Below are 22,697 nucleotides of genomic sequence, written 5' to 3'. Positions count from 1 at the left end.
ATTAGTGTCCACCACACAGTATAATGCCCCCAAAGATGCACGCATACTGTATAATGCCCCTATAGCTGTGCCCATAAAATATAATGTCCCCATAGTTCTTCTACACACAGCATAGTATCCCTAAAGCTGCCCACCACACAAAATAATATCCCCATAGCTCCCCCTCACAGTATAATGGCCCCATAGTGCCGACCACACAGTATAATGCCCCCAATGTTGCCCCCATACAGTATGACTCTTAGTGCCCCCCACACAGTGTAATGTCTCCATAGCTGCACCCAGACAGTAAATGCCCCTATAGCTGCCCTCATGCAGTATAATGCCCCCATAGCTGCACTAATACAGCATATGTAATGGAATCACTTGTTGCACAATTCCCAGAGTGCAAGTTTATGGAATTGCCCTGTGAGTGATTCCCCAAAGACAGCTGGAGAATGCCTGGATAAAGCGTGTAAATAATACGCTACCTCATATCCGTCACTACTCTGATCAGCAGAGTCTAAGGTTACTCTATGGTCTTCACCAGAGCCCACCACAAGGCAGGTTGGATTTGGCTGCATAGAACCAAGGTTGCATTAACAGAATACAGTGTTGGACAGGAGGTGAAAAGCAGGCAATACCATAACAGAAAACCAGACAAGCCAGAGGAGTAATCAGCAAACAGGGTTCACAGGCAGGAGAGACTGTAAGTCCAAAACACAAAGTAGAAGATGCAGGAGTGGCAGAGTTCAAAACCAGCCGAGAGCAGAATGTCCAAATCAGTGAGCAAAGGGTTAATCCAAAAACAAGCCGAGGTCCCGTTCCAAGAATCCAAATAGTCAGGTAACACAGGGTATAATCAGGAGCTTGATCTGATACTTGCATACACCAAGAAATTCACTAGCACAAATGAAGGAACTGACCAGACTTAAGTACTCCACCCTAGAATCTGATAGGATGCAAACAGAGAAATGAGATTGGATTTGCAATTCAAACCAAAACCGCCCAGAAGCTAGACTAGAAGCCATGACATCCTTTAAAGAAACAGACGTTTCCAAACAGTACCCCCCTTTCTACGAGTGGTCACCGGACCCTTAAACCTCGGCCAAGGTTTTAAAGGAAACCTCAAATGAAAGACTTCAACTAAACGATTAGCATGGACTGAATTGGCAGGAACCCAAGTTCGTTCTTCTGGCCCATACCCCTTCCAGTGCACAAAGTACTGAGGAGTACCCCTAACCCTTCTGGAATCCACAATCCTTTGAACCTCAAATTCCATATCTCCCTCTACCTGAACAGGAGGAGGAGGTTTCTTCAGTGGATAAGATGGTGGTACAAATTTTTTAAGGAGAGATTTGTGAAAAACATCATGAATTTTAAACGATGGAGGAAGAGCCAGGAGAAAAGACACAGGGTTAATAACTTTTAACAATTTCATACGGACCAATAAACCTAGGAGCAAACTTACAAAAACTGAACTTTTAGTCGCAGATTCTTAGTAGAAAGCCACACCTTTTGACCCACACTAAACACAGGACCCACCGTACGTCTTTTGTCAGGATTTTTCTTTTGAACGACTTGGGAGTTCTTCAGGTTCGATTGAACCTGAGCCCAAATTGTGCACAGTTTGTTTGATTCAACTTCCACCTCAGGGTTATCACTAGAAGAGGCGGAAAATGAACCCAAACGAGGATGAAAACCATAATTACAGAAGAACGCCGAGGTATCAAGAGAAACATGGTGGCGATTATTTATGGCAAATTCCGCTAATGTAAGATACGAGACCCATTCAGCCTGGTTATCAGCAATATAACACCTAAGATACTGTTCTAAGGTTTGATTACAGTGCTCAGTTTGACCATTAGTCTCAGGGTGAAAAGCAGAAACTTGTTGTACAGTTATGTTTCTCTTCTTACAGGAAGCTCTCCACAAGTTAGCCACAAATTGTACACCTCTATCAGTGACAATATTTTCCATAATACCATGCAGATGAACCACCTGATCAATAAATAATTTAGACAGAATTTTCGAATCAGGGAGTTGAAGTAAAGGAATGAAATGACACATTTTACTGAAACGGTCCACCACAACCCAAATGACAGTTTTCCCTTCCAAGGGAGGCAAATCGGTGATAAAATCCATAGACCGATGAGACCAAGGTTTCTGTGGAAAAGACAATGGAAGTAGTTCACCCATAGGACAAATTCGAGGAGTCTTAGCCTGAGCGCAGACATCACAAGCAGAAACATAGGAACTCACATCACGAGATAAAGACGGCCACCAGTAGAGCCGTGAGACAAACTTTTTAGTACCAGTTATCCCTGGATGGCCGCACAAAACAGAATTATGTAACTCATTGAGCAAACTACATCTGAACCAAGGAGGTACAAACAATCTCCCAGCAGAAATGGCTTGCGAAGCGAGTTGCTGACATTTTTTAAATCTCAGTTGCAAGATCAGGCAATATTGCAGAAACCACTATCCCCTTAGATAAAATAGTTTCAGGATGAATGTTGGGGACCTGTGAGGAACTGAAACTTTGAGATAATGCGTCGGCCCTGACATTTTTAGACCCGGGTCTGTAGGTTACAATAAAGTCAAATCTGATTTAAAAAAAACAAGGCCCGGGGGGCGTGGCCGCGAGCGCATGGAGTAGGACGCGTTTAGTTCAAGCTCCACTGCTCCTAGGCGGTTACCGGCTCAAATCGGCATCTTACCTGGCATAAAAGTGTCCCAAAGGGACACACTCTTATACCGGATCGTCTACACACTTACCTGTCATGGGCAGGATCAAGAAGAAGCCCGGCTAAATTAACGGAGTTCTTCCCGGCGGCAAGAATCCAAAATGGCGCTGACTCGCATGCACAGGATCTTCAGGGAGACTCTGCTGCTGATCGGAGGTCTGCAGGGACTGCTAGAGGCATGGGCCTCGCAGTCTCGTCACCACACCATCCTCGGTCCTCGGAGTCCTTGATGAGGCAGCCGGCTCCGCCCCCTGCTGGGCTGTTCTCCTCCAGACCACCATCTTCTCCTTCTGTGAGTACTTATAGCTCTCCTGCAGAGCACGTGTTAAATATGGCACCTGTGTTAATGCAAAATACTGGATCTGACAAACCAGTGACTGAGGCTGCACTTAAATACCTATTGCATGATCTTCATGCTTCTATCCAGCAATCTATTCAAAGTGCTTTTCATGACCTGCAGAAAGATTTTAATGCTTTGGGAGACAGAACCTCTCATATTGAAAACCGTATGGCGGAATTTTCTGTGGCGCATAATGCTCTGGTGGATACTAATACAGGCCTGGAAGAACAGGTGGACGCTTTGTCTCACAAGATTGCGGATTTGGAATAATGTTCGTTTTAGGGGTATTCCCGAAGATATTACAAATTCCCAGTTGTTGGAGTTCTTAGCTGATTTGTTTGTGGCTCTCCTACCAGATACACCTCAACTGGATCTGTTGATCAATAGAGCACACCGAATACCTAAACCACGATCCCTGCCTACATCGACACCGAGGGATGTAATTGCTCGTCTCCATTACTATCATTTTAAGGATAAGCTTCTATTTGCTGCAAGATCTGCGACTTCCCTTCCTGACCTATTCCGGGATGTACAGTTATTGGCTGATCTGTCTGCAGCCTCCTTATTGCGCAGGAGAGAATTTGTGGCTACTACGTGGATTCTTCGTGATTGCCAAATCCCTTACAAGTGGGGATTCCCCGTCAAGCTTATCATATCCTATAGAGATTCGAAGCATGTGGTGGACTCTCCAGTCAAAGCTGCTGCGCTGCTCAAGAGTTGGAACTTGAACACTGGAGATATTCCCAAGTTGGGCACTCCCCGGCAGTCCGGTGCTATATCCCCACCTAAACTCCCTCTCCGCTTGGAGGCAGAGTGGCAAGAAGTTCATCGCCATCGCCGTTCCTCTGTCCCATGAGTGATGTCATGCAATTTTCTGTGAAGTTTGGGTGAAACAAAATTGCTATGTTTTTCTGGTATACATGTGTGTCTATAATTCTCATATTCTACATATGTCAGTTATGCTGTTTCATTTATATGGCCTAGGGTGGGGCCATGTCTGTACCTTGTTAATACAGATTTCCCTCCCTTCTAGGACTGCACTGTCAGAACGTCAGGTGCGGACTAGAATGTACCATTTGGTTTGGTTTCTCTTTTTTAGTTGCCTGTTTATTTGGGCTCTGTTATTCGCTCAGCTCGCAAGTAATGCTATAATATGTCCTTGTGGTGCCTTAAAAGTCTCAAGTATGCTAATATGTCCAGGGAATAATAATGTGAAATATGTCCTTTTAAGAAAATATAATGGTGCTTAGATTCTCCTCTCTTAACACTAAGGGGTTAAACAGTCCATTTAAGAGATCAATGTTGTGAGCCGAGGCCAAGAATTTGAAGGCCTCTGTGCTTTGCCTGCAGGAGACACATTTAAACCCGTCCGATATTGGTAGGCTTAAGCACAAAAACTACCCTCACATTTTTTCAGCTCCGGCTGTCTCCAAAAAAAGGGGCGTCTCTATAGCCATACATCAATCTGTCGCATTTGTTCAAGATTTTATACATGTGGCTGTAGAGGGGCGATATGTTATTCTTGTATGTCATCTGAACAATGTGCAATATACCATTGTTAATATGTATGCACCCAATACACATCAGAGTCGGTTTACTAACAAATTACTTAAACAAATTCATAAATCTAAAAAAGGGCACCTTGTGTTAGTGGGAGATTACAACAAAGTCATGTGGCCATCACTTGACTCCATGGCTCCTGGGGCCGCGCATTCTCCCTCAGATTTATTTCAGGTTATAGCCAGAGAGGGCTTGATGGATGTTTGGCGTTTGCAACACCTAAATGAGAAGGATTTTACGTTCTTCTCTCATCCTCACGGCACTTATTCGCGCATTGATATGTTTTTTGTGGATAAGATGTTGTTTGACAGAATTTCCTCATCACAGATAGGGCTAATTACTTGGTCTGACCATGCGCCTATCTCCATGGTGGTGCCTGAACACTTCAATAAAACCCCCTCATTCCCTTGGAGAATCAATCATTTCATACTGAACTCCCCTAAATATCAGGATTCACACATGTCCACTCTGGAAGAGTTCTTTAAATTTAATGTGACACCGGATGTGTCCCCCACAACAGCGTGGTGTGCTCACAAGGCTTTTATTAGGGGTCACTTTATTGGTCTAGCGGCTAAAGACAAGAAGATTAGAGAAGCTAAGCGTATAAAACTATAAGCTTGATTTATACAAATATGATAGGGCGCTGAGAAGGTTGAAAGTTAAATAATATAGACAAAGTAATCGTGCAGGGGCGTTGTTAGCACAACAACTAAGTCATAAAGCCTTCAAAGCTAGGATTCCCTTTCTCCATAATCAACAAAATGACATTATATTTAACCCGCAGGATATTGCAAACTCTATAGCACAGTACTATTCCTCTCTGTACAACTTAAACCAAGATCCTACTGTCCCCCAACCTACTCCCGAGGGCATCAATGCATTTTTGGCCTCCGTTTCTCTCCCAGAAATTACGCCTTCGGAGCTTACTGCATTATCTCAACCCTTTCAATTAATTGAAGTTTTAGATGCTATAGCTACTTTAAAACCGCAGAAGTCGCCAGGTCCGGATGGACTCACCAATGAATATTTAAAAAAATACAGCACCATTCTTGCTCCCCAACTCCTACACTTATTTTCACAAGTACATTCCACGGGTCAAATACCCCCCGAAATGCTTCAGGCAACTATCATTACATTGCCTAAACCAGGTAAACCTCCAGATAGACCGCAAAATTTTAGACCCATCAGTCTACTCAATACGGATTTAAAACTATATTCCAAAATTTTGGTCGTACGCCTGGCTCCCTTGTTGCTTGACTTAATTCACCAAGATCAGGTGGGATTCACTCAACAGAGATCATCAGTAGACGGTACCAGGAGATTTATAGATCTCATAGATTGGGTGGGGCGCAGTCAGACATCTTCTTTGCTTTTATCCTTAGACGCGGAAAAGGCGTTTGACCGTGTGCACTGGGGATACTTGGATGATGTGCTTGCTAAATTTGGGATTAGGGGGAAAGCACGGGATATTATAATGGCACTATATACTCATCCCTCTGCTACCGTGTTAACCTCAGGGTACCAATCCAATCCGTTTCATATAACCAATGGCACTCGCCAAGGATGTCCACTCTCCCCACTAATTTTCACCTTAATTATGGAACCCTTGGCTGAGGTGATTAGATCTAACAGGGAGATCAAGGGGGTTACCATTAGCCGTACTGAGCACAAAATTTGTCTTTTTGCAGATGACGTACTTATGGTCCTATCCAACCCCTGTGATTCACTTCCTCATGTTATGTCCATTCTAGAGACCTTCAGCGAGGTTTCTTATTATAAACTAAATGAAAGCAAATCTAAAATTATGAATATGGGATTATCGGCAAATGATGTTCAAAAGTTGCAAAACTTGTATTCTTTTGAATGGACGTCTCAGGGACTTCCTTATTTAGGGATTCAATTAGCTTACCCTGTGTCAAGACTTTACGCGCTTAATTATCCTCCTCTATTACCTCAACTGGAAAAGGAGCTTGATGACCATCTACGGTTTGAAGTTTCGTGGGTAGGACGCATTGCAGCTCTTAAAATCTTATTCTTGCCAAAAATTCTTTACTTGTTTCGTAATTTGCCTATATGGGTTCCTGTTTCTTATCTACATAAACTGCAGCAGCTTTTAGTCAAATATGCATGGAAGAAGCAAAAAGCGAGAGTAGCTGTTCAAATTCTATATCTCCCAGTGGCACAAGGAGGGTTGGGTTTCTCCCATATCTCTGCGTACTATCATTCCTGTATTCTAGAAAAAGTAAGGCAGTGGTTAAATCCAGCACACTTAAAACACTGGGTTCTAATTGAAAGCAGTTGTAGGCATTTTGAATCTCTTGATACATATCTGTGGGCTGCAGCACTTAAACTGCCTCTTCCTGTCCCGCCTCTGCTAACTATTAAGGCTGCTCTAAACTCGTGGAAATCAATGGTGGTCAAGAAAGCTCTTTTTCCTATGAGATTGTTAGATATGAATATTCGGGTACTCGCGCAACTAATTCCTAATTTGAACCTGTCCTTCTGGATTGCTCAGGGAATAAATACGGTGGGGGATAAGTGGAGAAGAGGTGTTCTTTCTACTTTTGCAGAGCTTGTTAACAAATTCAATTTACCAACTAATGATTTCTATAAGTATATTCGTGTTCGCCATTTCTTAATAAGCAAAAGCGGTGATCCCCTTCCTTCTAAATCACTCTATGAATCCTATTTTTTTCAGTACTCCAAAACTGCAAAGGGGGTCTCCAAAGCATATATGGCTATTCTAGATACATTACAACAATCTGATCTCCAGTGTGTTAGGAGGTGGGAATCTGATCTATCCTTACCTCAGGATAGTGTAGATTGGGAAGCTACATTTTCGTTGGCCTCCCAACTGTCTAACTCTACTCATCACTTAGAAACCACTAGAAAGGTGCTATATAGATGGTACCTGACGCCCCATCGCCTCTCCTTAATATATCCTACTACTTCTAATATTTGCTGGAGATGTGGAGTGGAGGTAGGGACTCTTAAACATATTTTCTGGTATTGTCCGGCTATACGGACTTTTTGGGTCAAGATAGACAAACTCCTGTCGACTATTCTACAATTCCCACTAGTTACCACTCCTGCCTTAGCTCTGCTTCATGTAGGGTTGGCTGATTTCCACTCTCATGATAAGTCAATTATTTTTCATGTACTATGCTCTGCAAAAATCCTTGTAGCCAAATATTGGAAGAAAACCTCCACGCCTACATTAACTGAGGTAATTCAGTATGTCAATCTCACCTGTATTATGGAAAGAACGATAATCCTACAAAGATCTCAGGTTTCACAATGTCTCCAATGGGACAAATGGGCGTCCTCTAGATACTATGTGGATTCCCTGCATACTTAAACCTCCACATATTGTAATGTCTATGCTCTTGCAAGCTGAGTTGTTTTGTTTTGTTTTGTTCTGTTTACGTTCGGTTTTTATAATTTCCTTTCCAAAACATTGACAGAGAATCTACATGACCTGAGTAGGCATATACCTTGGTTTCCAGTGTAATTTACCCCCATAACAGTGAATGGTGTATTATTTTCTACATTTGTCAATCATTTATAGGTTGGTACCTCTATCTAGGCCAAGAATTTGTATTACTCATTTTCTACTTTGTATTCCTTCTGTGGGGGATAAAATTTGTTACAAAACTGTAAATGCACATTTTATATGCCAAACGTATGTATGCGATATATGATTCGTCTGTCAATAAAAAAACTTATGTTTTAAAAAAAAACAAAAAAAAAACAAGGCCCATCTAGCCTGTCTGAGTCTTTTAGCTGATTCTAAAAAAGTAAGGTTTTTATGGTCAGTACAGTAATTTAATGTCTAGCTCCCTCTAGAAAGTGGCGCCACTCTTCAAACGCCCACTTAATAGCCAGAAGCTCACGATTACTTATATCATATTTCTTCTCAGTGGCAGAAAATTTGCAGGAAAAAAAAAGCACAGGGATGCAAATTAGTCAGTAAAGAAGATCCTTGAGACAACACAACCACCACACCTATTTCTAAGGCGTCAACCTCAACAATAAAGGGGCAAGAAAGGTCAAGTTGAACAAGTACAGGCACTTCCATAAAACACTGTTTCAAGGTATCAAAGGTGAGATCGCACTAGGTTTCCAATTTACAAGGTCAGATCCTTTATTATTAAGATCCGTCAAAGGTTTGGCAATGGTCGGAAAAATTATGAATACATTTTAGGTAATAATTAGCAAAACCCAAGAACCTCTGCAGAGCTTTTAGTGAAGTGCTTTGAACCCTATCAGGGATCGCCTTAACCCAATCAGAGTCAATATGAAAATCATGAAGAGACAGAACATACCCCAAAAAATTTACTTCTTGAACCCCAAAAAGACACTTTTCAAATTTTGTGCAAAGACAATTTTCCCTCAGTACTTGAAGGACGGATCTTAAATGTTAAATATGAGAGGACCAATCGGAAGAAAACACAAGAATATCGTCCAGATACACAACAACAAAATGTCCAATAAAATGTCTGAAAATATAATTGGGAAAAACATCTGGGGCATTACTTAAACCAAAAGGCATGACCAAATACTCATAATGACCATCTGGAGTATTAAATGCTGTCTTCCACTCATCCCCTTTGCGGATACGAACCAAATTGTAGGCCCCGCGTAAATCTAGTTTAGAGAACCACTTGTACCCTGAGATCTGATTAAACAGGTCCACGATGAGTGGAAGAGGATATTGTTTCTTAACGGTAATCTTATTTAATTCACGGTAGTCGATACAGGGTCTTACATAGTTACATAGTTAGTACGGCTCAAAAAAGACACATGTCCATCAAGTTCAACCAAGGGATGGGAAAAGGGAAGGTAAAAATTTCTACAGATAGGATATTTTTTTGTTCTAGGAAATTATCTAACCCTTTTTTAAAGCCATCTACTGTCCCTGCTGTGACCAGCTCCTGCGGTAGACTATACCATAGATTCACAGTTCTCACAGTAAAGAAGGCTTGTCGCCTCTGCAGGTTGAACCTTTTTTTCTCCAGACGGAGGGAGTGCCCCCTTGTTTTTTGAGGGGGTTTTACATGGAACAGGATATCACCATATTTTTTTGTATGTGCCATTAATATATTTATATAAGTTAATCATGTCCCCCCTTAGTCGTCTTTTTTCAAGGCTAAATAGGTTTAATTCTTTTAATCTTTGATTCTCCATGCCCCTTATTAGCTTCGTTGCTCTTCTCTGTATTTTTTCCAACTCCAGGGCATCCTTTCTATGAACTGGAGCACAGAACTGAACTGCATATTCTAGATGAGGCCTTACTAATGCTTTGTAAAGTGGTAATATTATATCCCTGTCCCGCGAGTCCATGCCTCTTTTAATACACGACAATATCTTGCTGGCCTTTGCAGCAGCTGATTGACATTGCATGCTGTTATCTAGTTTATGATTTACAAGTACACCCAGATCCTTCTCAACAAGTGAATCCCCCAGTTTAGCTGTCACGTACTCTCTGCCTGCGGCTCCCTCGGTCTCCAGGACATCGAGAGTTACTCGCTCGGGCGTCGCCCGGCCTGGCAGACTGAGGCAGTCTGCAGCCAATAGGAGCTCAGGAGCGTCAGTCCAATCAAAGCCTGGCTGATGTTCCTGAGCTCCCGCCCTCTCCTTATTTAGTTCAGCCTGGGATAGTTGGCCTTTGTCTGTAATTACAGTTTCCTTGCCTGGTGCTTTCCCTTGTTTCAGACTCCCCTGAGCGACTTGCTATTTGACTTCTTGTGACCTGACCTCGGCTGGTCTCCTTCCGCTTAAAATTGCCCCCCTCCTTCCGCATCCACGATGTGTTTCATTCCTCCCTTCTTAAAAGATTTGTTCCCCCCATCCTTCTCATAGGGAAACGCCCAGTCCCAGTATTGACACAGGAGGGACAGGAGTTCGAGGTGACCAGGTTGCTGGACAGTAGAAAGGTTTAGGGGTCTATCCAGTACCTGGTCCATTGGAAAGGATATGGTCCAGAGGAGAGGACTTGGATCCCAGTCCGAGATATCCACGCTCAGACCCTTCTAAAAAACGTTCAGAAAAAGTTTCCGTATAAACCTGGTTCGGGGTTGAAGGTCCAGTGGCCCCTCGTAAAAGCGGGGTACTGTCACGTACTCTCTGCCTGCGGCTCCCTGGGTCTCCAGGACATCGAGAGTTACTCACTCGGGCATCACCCGTCCTGGCAGACTGAGGCAGTCTGCAGCCAATAGGAGCTCAGGAGCGTCAGTCCAATCAAAGCCTGGCTGATGTTCCTGAGCTCCCGCCCTCTCCTTATTTAGTTCAGCCTGGGATAGTTGGCCTTTGTCTGTAATTTCAGTTTCCTTGCCTGGTGCTTTCCCTTGTTTCAGACTCCCCTGAGCGACTTGCTATTTGACTTCTTGTGACCTGACCTCGGCTGGTCTCCTTCCGCTTAAAATTGCCCCCCTCCTTCCGCATCCACGATGTGTTTCATTCCTCCCTTCTTAAAAGATTTGTTCCCCAAATCCTTCTCATAGGGAAACGCCCAGTCCCAGTATTGACACAGGAGGGACAGGAGTTCGAGGTGACCAGGTTGCTGGACAGTAGAAAGGTTTTGGGGTCTATCCAGTACCTGGTCCATTGGAAAGGATATGGTCCAGAGGAGAGGACTTGGATCCCAGTCCGAGATATCCACGCTCAGACCCTTCTAAAAAACGTTCAGAAAAAGTTTCCGTATAAACCTGGTTCGGGGTTGAAGGTCCAGTGGCCCCTCGTAAAAGCGGGGTACTGTCACGTACTCTCTGCCTGCGGCTCCCTGGGTCTCCAGGACATCGAGAGTTACTCGCTCGGGCGTCACCCGTCCTGGCAGACTGAGGCAGTCTGCAGCCAATAGGAGCTCAGGAGCGTCAGTCAAATCAAAGCCTGGCTGATGTTCCTGAGCTCCCGCCCTCTCCTTATTTAGTTCAGCCTGGGATAGTTGGCCTTTGTCTGTAATTACAGTTTCCTTGCCTGGTGCTTTCCCTTGTTTCAGACTCCCCTGAGCGACTTGCTATTTGACTTCTTGTGACCTGACCTTGGCTGGTCTCCTTCCGCTTAAAATTGCCCCCCTCCTTCCGCATCCACGATGTGTTTCATTCCTCCCTTCTTAAAAGATTTGTTCCCCCCATCCTTCTCATAGGGAAACGCCCAGTCCCAGTATTGACACAGGAGGGACAGGAGTTCGAGGTGACCAGGTTGCTGGACAGTAGAAAGGTTTAGGGGTCTATCCAGTACCTGGTCCATTGGAAAGGATATGGTCCAGAGGAGAGGACTTGGATCCCAGTCCGAGACATATACGCTCAGACCCTTCTAAAAAACGTTCAGAAAAAGTTTCCGTATAAACCTGGTTCGGGGTTGAAGGTCCAGTGGCCCCTCGTAAAAGCGGGGTACTGTCACGTACTCTCTGCCTGCGGCTCCCTGGGTCTCCAGGACATCGAGAGTTACTCGCTCGGGCGTCACCCGTCCTGGCAGACTGAGGCAGTCTGCAGCCAATAGGAGCTCAGGAGCGTCAGTCCAATCAAAGCCTGGCTGATGTTCCTGAGCTCCCGCCCTCTCCTTATTTAGTTCAGCCTGGGATAGTTGGCCTTTGTCTGTAATTAGAGTTTCCTTACCTGGTGCTTTCCTTTGTTTCATACTCCCCTGAGCGACTTGCTTTTTGACTTCTTGTGACCTGACCTCAGCTGGACTCCTGACTTTTCTTTACCTTCTGACTTTTGTTTTTTCCGCAGTCTCCCGGTTTGACCCTGCCTGCCTGACTCCGCCTTTTGCGCCCAGACTTGTCCGTGGCGCAATTGCCCTGCCTCTCCCTCTGTGTACTTCCCAAGTTACCCTTTGTTATTTCGTACTGTCTCTGTCTTATCCGTTTGTCAGTTTCACGTGTACCAGTATAGGAAACGCCGCCCAGTTGTGCGCCGTCTTTTAGGTCGGGTCGTACAAGTAGGTAGGGACAGAGGTTTGGGAAGAACAGGGACCTCACTGTTTACTGTGTATTTATTCATGACAGTAGCTACCCCTAGGACATATGATTCATGCAGGTTGTTGCTACCCAGATGCATAACTTTACATTTATATACATTAAACTTCATTTGCCAACTGGATGCCCAAACACTTAGTTTGTTTAAATCTGCTTGCAACTCATGAACATCTTCCATATGAACTATATTACATAGCTTGGTGTCATCTGCAAAAATAGAAATAGTGCTATTAATCCCGTCCTCTATATCATTAACCAGTTCAGGACCGGGCTATTTTGAGCCTTCAGGACCAGACACCGTTTAGCCCGTTTTAGCACGTGTTAGTTAAATGGCTATAACTTTTTTATTTGTTGGGCTAACGACGTGATTTTTGCAATGTTTTTTCCATAGACAATGCAGGTTTCTTTTTTTATCATTTTTATACACCTTTTTGCTATTTTAGAATTTTTATTCATAAAGTTTGAAAATAATAGTAAAAAAATAAGCTTTTTTACGCTTCAGCTATTTTTGTTGGTAATAACATAGTTTTACCCTAAAATAGACCTTTTATTTGTGATCGTCATTGTCTACCGTAAATTTTAATATATTACATGTCTATATTATGGTAATTGGGTCAGCACTAGCGTTACAACAATGATTGGCGGGGGGGGGGAATGTTTTTTTTTATTACTATGGTCTGTCCCTCAAAGGTCAGAAAAGACCTTTGGGGGATTTTATATATTTTTTTCTTTCTTTTACACCATGCTTTTCCACTGTAACTGGAGCTGCACAGCAGCCCCAGTTACAGGGGAAATCAGCCCTCTCATAGTGACTAATGTTACTAATAGGGCTGTGCCGGTTCTAGTTAGACCCAGCAGCAGTCTGTCAGTAATGGCACCCGGCGATCATGTGACCAGTCACATGAACATAGAGACAGCGGCGCGGCCGCTGCCTCTATTCCTATACACAGCGCGCATTGAGCACTGTGTACAAGTGATCAGAGAAGACAGAAGCAGCGAAAGCTGCTTCTATCCTCTCCTCAGGGTCCGCGGCAGTCACCGACAGCCGGAGACCTGACATTCAGCTGCCCGATCGCTCGGGCAGCAAGTTAAAACCCGCGCCATAAAAAGTCTATGGCTCGGGTTTTAAGGACCCTGACCGCTGGCCATAAAAACACAGCCAGCGGTCGGGAACCAGTTAATAAATAAGTTGAATAATAGTGGTGCCAGCACTGAACCCTGGGTTACACCACTTATAACCGGGGACCATTCAGAGAAGGAATCATTGATCACAACTCTCTGGATACGGTCCTTGAGCCAATTGTCAATACAATTGCAAACTATATTTTCTAAACCTACAGTCCTTAATTTACCCATTAGGCGTCTATGAGGGACAGTGTCAAATGCCTTTGCAAAGTCCAAAAACACTATATCCACAGCGGCCCCTCTGTCTAGGCTTCCGCTCACCTCTTCATAAAAACAAATCAGGTTGGTTTGACAACTTCTGTCCTTCGTAAAACCGTGCTGGCTGTCACTTATAATAATTTTTTTTGTCATATAATCCTGTATACAGTGCCGCCATCAGGGGGGTATTAGGGGTACTAGTGTAGGGGGCCCGGCCAAACTTAATTGAAAGGGGGACCCGGCAACTGCCGCGACTTGCCTTTGGTAGAATAAAACAGGCCCCTGCAATGGGGCCTGTTCTTTTCACCAAAACACCGCCGTGAGCTGCGGGCCCCCCTCTCATCACCGCCGCGAAACACCGCTTGCGCGCGCGTGGACGACCGCAAGCGCACACCCGCACGCGCATGACCAGAATTTTGAGGCAGATTTTGACCTGCCCACACTATCTTGCCGCGTTTTTTGCTGCGTTGTTTGCCTGCTGCGATTGAGGACAGCAGACAAAAAACGCACTGACAGTCTGCACGGCCCCATAGAGTAACATAGGTCCGTGCGAGGCGCATGAAAATCACGCACGTTGCACGGACGTATTACACGTTCATCTGAATAAGCCCTAACAATAAGGCCCAGTTCACAGAGTTTTTGGGCCTTGATATTGACTCGGACACTGCGTCAGAATCAGCACCAAAAAACTTCCAAAACCGGCTCCCATTGATTTAATCTGAAATCAATGGGAGCCAGTCGCGGAAAAAATAAAAAGCAGCACGTCCTTTCTTGCCGCGGTTCCGCCTCTGACCTCCCATAGAAATCAATGGGAAGCAGAAAATGCATTTTTCCCTGCGTTTTTTGTCTGCTGTCCTCAATCGCCGCGGGCAAAAAACGCGGCAAGATAGTGTGGGCAGGTCAAAATCTGCCTCAAAATTCGGTGCGCGGTTCCAGGCGGTCGCGGGTGCGCATGCGCGGGAGTTTGCGGGTGTGCGTGATCGGTCGCACGGGCGGCAGGGTTTGACGGCCCCCATGACGACCCCCATGCTACCCAGGGCCGCCATCAGGGGGGGTATTATGGGTACTGATGTGAGAGGCCCGGCCAAACCTAATTGAAAGGGGGGCCCGCAGCTCACGACATTCATTGCAGGGGCCTGTTTTTTTCTACCAAAGGCAAGTCGCGGCAGTTGCCGGGCCCCCCTTTCAATTAGGTTTGGCCGGGCCTCTCACATCAGTACCCATAATACCCCCCCTGATGGCGGCCCTGGGTACCATGATATAGTGCTGGACGGAGTACCGTTAACAGGCGGTGCCACGGTAGGGGGGCCCAGAAAATTTAGCTGTAGGGGGCCCTGAAATTCCTGATGGCGGCCCTGCCTGTATATAATCCCTCAATAGCCCCTCAAACATTTTGCCCACGATGAATGTTAAGCTTACTGGTCTATAATTACCCGGGGAAGACCTAGAGCCCTTTTTGAAAATAGGCACCACATTTGCCATGCGCCAGTCCCTTGGCACTATACCAGTCACTAGAGAATCTCTGAATATTATGAAAAGGGGGACAGAAATAACTGAACTAAGCCCTTTAAGAATTCTAAGGTGTAACCCTTCTGGTCCCGGGGCCTTGTGCACATTTATTTTATTTAATTTAGCTTGGACCATATCTACATTCATCCAATTTAGTATATGAACTGATATATTAACAGCCCTGGCACCGGCTATATCAGCCACTCTTTCTTCTGTTGTATATACAGAGCTAAAGAACCCATTTAGTAACTCTGCCTTCTCTTGATCCCCTGTGACTAACTCCCCATTACCACTATCTAGGGGTCCTACATGTTCAGACCTTGGCTTTTTTGCATTTATATACTTGAATATTTTTTGGGGATTTGTTTTACTATCCTTGGCCACCTGCCTTTCATTTTATATTTTTGCTAATTTTATTACGTTTTTACAGATTTTATTACGCTCTTTATAATTTAAACAGGTTACAGTTGTACCCTCAGATTTGTATTTTTTAAATGCCCTTTTTTTGTCATGTATTGCCTTTTTACAGAAGGTGTAAGCCATGTGGGGTTTAATTTTAGTCGTTTATACTTGTTACCTATAGGAATAAATTTTGCACTATAATTACCCAAAGTAGATTTGAAAATCTCCCATTTATCATTTGTCCCATTATTTAACATTAGTTCTTCCCAGTCTATATCCTGAATTGCAGCCCTCATCCTGGGGAAATTGGCTTTCTTAAAATTAAGTGTTTTTGCCCTCCCAGCCTGTGTTTGTTTTTTACAGTATAGGTAAAATGTTACTATATTGTGATCACTGTTACCGAGGTTTTCACGAACATTGACATTCCCAACAAGCTCTGCATTATTAGAAATGACCAGATCCAACAGAGCTTCACCTCTAGTCAGGTCTGGCCCATAAAATTTTCCTGCACCAGGTTGAGGAAATGTCTCCCCTTTGCAGTTGAAGCCGAACCATGACACCAATTAATATCCCGTTAATTAAAATCTCCCATTATTACTACAGTACCCATCTGTGCAGCCCGCTCTATCTGTTTATATAGCTGACATTCCATCTCCTCAGTCATATTGGGGGGTCTATAGATTACACCAAAAGTAATTTTTTCAGTGTTTACCTCCCTTTCTAGTTCCAACCACAAGGTTTCAACCTCCTCACAATCTTCACCCACTATTGTCCCTTTCACACTCGCCTTCATATCACTTCTCACATACAGACATACACCACGCCTTTCCTATTTGTCCTGTCTTTCTGAAAAAGTGTAAAACCCTGTAGATTTACAGCCCAGTCATGTGAAGAGTTTTGCCATGTTTCAGCAACACCAACTATATCTATATTTTCTTCCAGTATCAAGGCCTTCAGCTCCCCTATTTTGCTTGCTAGACTTCTGGCATTTGTGAACATACACTTTAACTTGCCTTTCAGTTTTTCACTTTCATTATCAGAAATGTGATTATTTGACATTATTTGGGCATTTTTATTTTCACTGCTGTTTTGTAATAAAAGAATCTCCTTATCTAGTCCATTCCCCACAGTCTGTTTCTCCCCCCACCAATATGGTCTGACCCCTCTTTAACCTGACTACCCCTTTATTTTCTACATTGACCTCCCTCCTCAGCCCTAGTTTAAATACTCTCTTAAAGTCTTAAACTGCCGTCTTTCTTTTCAACAAAGAAAAACCCTGCACCCACCGGAGAAGTAGATGGACGAATATGATCCTTACGGACCCTGTCTTTAATATAATCTTTCATGGCCTGTCTTTCTGGAGCAGAAAGATTATAAATACGCCCCTTAGGATTCTTAACAATAGCGAGATGTACAATGGGACAGTCATACGGTCTATGAGGAGGGAGAGATTCACAACCGATTTCAGAAAATACATCCTCAAAATCTTGAATACACTCAGGCAACGATGGTGCGTTGCAAGATGCATTTTATAGTAGACAGAGACATGCAAGATTCATAATATTTAGGATTCCACTTAATCAAATCTGATTTTACCCAATCAACAATAGGTGTAAAGGATCTGCATGACACAGCTTCTGTGTCGACGCCCGTGGTTACTCACTCTGCACCTGCTCCTAAGTCTGGTCGAGTGACCCCTTCTTCCACCAATCAGTCGGGGAGGCTGAGGAGTGGGAGAGCCTATCACAGCCTGGCCAGACGGAGCTATCTCCCGCCCTTTGTCTATTTATACCTTCACTTCCTGCTCCTCCTTTGCCTGTGATTCTTTCAGTCTGTTTCCTGGCTCTGCTGCTGCTGCTTACTACTTGTCTTCTGCTTCATATTGACCCTGGCTTGACTGACTATTCTCCTGCTCTGCGTTTTGTACCTCGTCCACTCCTGGTTTGACTCAGCTCATTCACTATTCTCTTGCTCTGCGTTTTGTACCTCATCCACTCCTGGTTTGACTCGGCTCGTTCACTATTCTTGTTGCTCACGGGGTTGCCATGGGCAACAGCCCCATTTCCCTTAGCTTCTGTGTACCCTTGTCTGTTTGTCTGTCGTGCACTTAGTGAGCGTAGGGACCGTCGCAGAGTTGTACGCCGTCGCTTAGGACGGGCCGTTGCAAGTAGGCAGGGACTGAGTGGCGAGAAGATTAGGGCTCACCTGTCTGTCTCCCTACCCCGCCATTACATAATCACAGGCCCATATACCTTTTCTACCCTGGTCCCTGTCACAACTATGGACCCCCTTGAGACCCTGGCTTAGCAAATGCAGGAACTTTCCCTACAGGTCCAAGCCCTGGATCAGAGCGGCAACCAGCAAGATGCTACCCTGGTAGTGCCCCCCACCTCACCTCTTGAACCCCACCTCAAGTTGCCTGACCGGTTCTCAGGAGACCGGAAGACTTTTTTCTCCTTTCGGGAGAGTTGAAGGCTCTATTTCCGTCTAAAGCCCCACTCCTCAGGTTGCGAGAGCCAGCGAGTGGGTATAATTATGTCCCGGCTCTAGGACGGGACCCAAGAATGGGCCTTCTCCTTGGTTCCCGACGCCCCTGAACTTTCCTCTGTTGACCTTTTTTTTCTGCTCTCGGGCTCATATATGACGAGACTGACAAGACTGCCTTTGCCGAGAGTCAGCTGGTGACCTTACGTCAGGGTAAGAGACCCGTTGAGGAGTACTGTTCGGACTTTAGGAAGTGGTGTGTAGCTTCTCGGTGGAATGACCCTGCCTTGAGGTGCCAGTTTAGATTGGGTCTGTCGAACGCCCTGAAGGACCTGTTAGTTAGCTACCCCTCTTCTGACTTTCTAGATCAGGTTATGGCTTTAGCGGTACGTCTTGACCGACGTCTCAGGGAACGACGACTTGAACATTTTTGTGCCTCCTCCTCTGGCTCCCCCATGATGGCTCCCGAAGTTCTGTTGCTTCGTTCTTCCACGGAAAACTCGGATGAACCAATGCAACTCGGGGCCTCTGTATTTCCCCAACAACGTAGAGACTTCCGCAGGAAGAATGGTCTCTGCTTCTACTGTGGGGAGGACAAGCATCAAGTGAACAACTGTCCTAGGTGTAAGAATAAGCAGCCGGAAGAACTTTCGCACCTAAGTGATCATCGGGGAGGTCACTTGGGCGCACAGGTATTTCCCGTAAATATGAAACCTAATAAGATCTTGCTTCCCTTTCAGGTCTCTTTTGGTGGTAGGTCTGCTACCGGCAGTGCCTTTGTGGATTCAGGGTCTTCTGCTAATATTATGTCTGTGGAATTTGCTATGTCTCTAGCTATGCCATTGATTGATTTGCCTAAACCTCCACTCCTCTTGCTAATGGTTATTTTACGCAGCATATCCCTGTTTTTGAACTCCTTGTTGGCTCCATGCATTTGGAGCAGTGCTCTGTACTGGTTATGCAGGGATTATCGTCCGATTTGGTTTTAGGCCTTCCCTGGTTGCAGTTGCATAATCCCACGTTTAACTGGAATACTGGGGATCTTACGAAATGGGGTAATGAATGCATGATGTCATGTTTTTCTGTTAATTTTATTTCTCTCCCTGAGGAGGTGAACACTCTACCTGAGTTTATTCAGGACTTCGCTGATGTTTTTTCTAAAAAGGCCTCTGAAGCGTTACCTCCTCATAGAGAATACGATTGCGCAATCGATTTGGTACCAGGAGCTAAGCTCCCTAAGGGTAGGATATTTAATCTCTCTTGTCCCGAACGTGAAGCCATGAGAGAGTATATCCAGGAATGCCTGGCCAAGGGTTACATTCGCACCTCTACTTTGCCGGGAAGGATGGTGGTCTTAGGCCGTGCATTGATTACTGAAACTTGAATAAGGTCACTGTAAGGAACCAGTATCCCCTTCCTTTGATTCCTGATCTCTTCAATCAGGTTCAGGGGGCCCAATGGTTCTCTAAGTTTGATCTACGGGGGGCTTATAACCTTATCCGCATCAAAGAGGGGGATGAGTGGAAGACTGCGTTTAACACGCCCGAAGGTCATTTAGAATACCTCGTCATGCCCTTTGGGTTGTGAAATGCTCCCGCGGTCTTCCAGAATTTCATAAATGAGATTTTAAGAGACTACCTGGGGGTATTTCTTGTAGTGTACCTTGATGACATCCTAGTGTTTTCCAAGGACTGGTCGTCCCACATTGAGCATGTCAGGAAGGTGCTCAAGGCCCTTCGGGAAAACAAGCTGTTTGCTAAAACCGAAAAATGTGTGTTTGGGGTGCAGGAGATACCATTTTTGGGTCAAATCCTCACTCCTCATGAATTCCGCATGGACCCTGCCAAGGTTCAGGCTGTGGCGGAATGGGACCAACCTGCCTCCCTGAAGGCGTTACAGTGTTTCGTGGGGTTTGCTAATTATTACAGGAGATTTATTGCAAACTTCTCGGTCATCGCTAAGCCTCTTATGGATCTCACTCGCAAAGGTGCTGATCTCCTCCATTGGCCTCCAGAGGCGGTCCAGTCTTTTAAGATCCTTAAGAAGTGCTTTATCTCGGCCCCAGTGCTGATTCAGCCTAACCAAATGGAGCCATTCATCGTGGAGGTTGGCGCCTCCGAGGTGGGAGTGGGTGCTGTCTTGTCCCAGGGTACCAGGTCCCTCACCCATCTCCGTCCCTGTGCCTACTTCTCCAGGAAGTTCTCACCCACTGAGAGTAACTACGACATTGGCAACCGCAAACTCTTAGCCATTAAATGGGCATTTGAAGAGTGGCGCCACTTCCTGGAGGGGGCTAGGCACCAGGTTACGGTCCTTACCGACCACAAGAATCTGGTTTTCCTAGAATCTGCCCGGAGGCTAAACCCGAGACAAGCTCGATGGGCGTTATTTTTTACTAGATTCAAGTTTTTGGTCACCTATAGGGCTGGGTCTAAAAATATTAAAGCTGATGCACTGTCGCGTAGCTTCATGGCCAGCCCTTCTTCGGAGGAAGATCCTGCTTGTGTTTTGCCCCCAGGTATAATCATTTCTTTTGTTGATTCTGACTTAGTCTCCGAAATTGCGGCTGATCAAGGTTCAGCTCCCGGGAACCTTCCTGAGAACAAGCTGTTTGTTCCCCTGCAATTCCGGCTAAGGGTACTCAGGGAAAATCATGACTCTGCACTATCTGGCCATCCAGGCATCCTGGGTACCAAGCACCTCATTGGCAGAGACTATTGGTGGCATGAGTTGCTTAAAGACGTTGTAATGTCCGTGGCTGCGGGCTGTCAGCTCCAGCCTCCCGCTGACAGCCGCAGCCACGAGTCGACAAGCGCTGGCCCCAGCCTCCTCCTCAGGAGACGCCAGCGCTTGCATCCACTCACCTCCGCCGGAGCCCGCAGGGTGCGCACGCACGCTCGTCCCCGCTCTTAAAGGGGTAGCGCGCGCACCGGACATCTTGAACGACCTTTGACCCGTGAGTAGCCTGGGCTATAAGAGGGGTCCAGCCCCCTAGTTCGATGCCTGAGCATTGTTAGTTTTCCCAGTCTGTCTTGCAAATGGTCCCTTAGTGTTTCCCGTTCCTGTTGTCACCCGTACCTTGTTCCCCGTTCCTGTTTCCCGTGCTTTGCCCTAGTATCTGGTCGTGCCACATCCTGTGTCATCTGCCACGTCCAGAGGAATCCGCCACGTCCTGTGTCATCTGCCACGTCCGGAGGAATCCGCCACTTTCTGTGTCATCTGCCACGTCCGGAGGAATCCGCCACGTCCTGTGTCATCTGCCACGTCCGGAGGAATCCGCCACGTCCTGTGTCATCTGCCACGTCCGGAGGAGTCCACCACGTCCTGTGTTATCTGCCACATCCGGAGGAATCCGCCACGTCTGGCGCAACTTGCGGCTCCTGTGTCATCCACCACGTTTGGCGCCATCTGCTGCACCCATCTCATCTGTGCCAGAGCTGCGGCCACCATCTGGACTATTCAGGTACCCTTGTGCGCGACATTGTATTTCTGGGGTGTCCTGTTGTTTGGCCAGCTTCCTCCCCGCTGCGGTGGTACGGCCTAGTGGGTCCACTAACCCGCTCCGTGACAGACGTTAAGGCCTACGTCGCCGCTTGTGAATTTTGTGCTAGGTCCAAGACTCCCAGGTCCCGACCAGCGGGTTTACTATGTTCTTTGCCCATTCCCCAGGGACCTTGGATCCATATCTCCATGGATTTTATCACCGATCTGCCTCCATCTCAAGGCAAGTCGGTGGTATGGGTGGTAGTGGACCGCTCCAGTAAGATGTGCCACTTTGTGACCCTCAAGAAACTACCCAATGCTAAGACGTTGGCTACCTTGTTTATCAAACACATCCTGCGTCTCCATGGGGTTCCTGTCAATATTGTTTCTGACAGAGGGGTACAATTTGTTTCATTGTTTTGGAGAGCCTTCTGTAAAAAGTTGGAGATTGATCTGTCCTTCTCCTCGGCCTTCCATCCTGAAACTAATGGCCAAACTGAGAGGACTAATCAGTCACTAGAACAATATTTAAGGTGTTTTATCTCTGACTGTCAATATGATTGGGTCTCCTTCATTTCCCTCGCTGAATTTTCCCTTAATAACCGGGTCAGTAACTCATCAGGGGTCTCCCCCTTTTTCTGTAATTTTGGGTTCAATCCACGGTTCTCCTCCGTTTCACCTGGTGGTTCCAACAATCCTGAGGTAGATGTCATTCATCAGGAACTGTGCACAGTCTGGGCCCAGGTTCAGAAGAACCTAGAGGTGTCCCAGAGCATACAAAAGACCCAGGCAGATAGAAGAAGTTCTGCTAACCCCTTGTTTGCGGTCGGGGATC

This window comes from Rhinoderma darwinii, chromosome 1 (genome assembly GCF_050947455.1).
Source record: "Rhinoderma darwinii isolate aRhiDar2 chromosome 1, aRhiDar2.hap1, whole genome shotgun sequence".
Classification (NCBI taxonomy): Eukaryota; Metazoa; Chordata; class Amphibia; order Anura; family Rhinodermatidae; genus Rhinoderma; species Rhinoderma darwinii.
Note: the sequence above shows the minus strand (reverse complement) of the source record.